Genomic DNA, 718 nt, shown 5'->3' on the forward strand with positions numbered 1-718 from the left:
TATTTCTATAGTTCGTGTAAATATCGCAAAGATAAGCAGACAGACAAAAAAAAGGGAACCGCGAGTTCTTTTACGATGGTCCTCGGTGATTGGTGATAAAAATAAATAAAACTGTATATATATATTGAAGAGACGACTGTTTTCGCGAGCGTTCAGTGTGAATCGAGGTCCCGTGAAAGTTGGTTCTGGCAAATTTTCTGTACTTACGCGTGCGAACGAGATTGATCGAGAAAGCATAACGATTGACGGAGAAAGAAAGAGAAAGAGAGAGCGAGAGAGAGAGTGCGTGAGTGCGTATGCGTGTGCGCATGAGAGAAAAGAGAGGAGGAATTTCGCGTTGAATTCGCGATGCAAGCACGCGGTGGAATCGTTTCTGTGTTAGCGTTTCGGACCATGTGCGAAGGAAGTGCGTATAAGTGCAAGATTTTAATAACAATACGAGAATATATGTATAGATAAATGATAGGAAAAGGAGATGAGAGCGAAAGAGAAGAAGAAGAAGAAGAAGAAGAAGAAAAAAAAAATATATCGGGTCATCTAACACAATCTAATACGGAAAAAGTTCAAACATATCTCTCGCATAATTGTATATATACAGCAGTAACGTACGCCTAATCAATTACCTTATTACGATTATTATTTTTATTATTATTACTATAATTATTATTATTATTATTATTATTATTATTATTATTATTATTATTATTATTATTATTAT

This window comes from Apis dorsata, unplaced genomic scaffold (genome assembly GCF_000469605.1).
Source record: "Apis dorsata unplaced genomic scaffold, Apis dorsata 1.3 scaffold_538, whole genome shotgun sequence".
Taxonomy (NCBI): domain Eukaryota; kingdom Metazoa; phylum Arthropoda; class Insecta; order Hymenoptera; family Apidae; genus Apis; species Apis dorsata.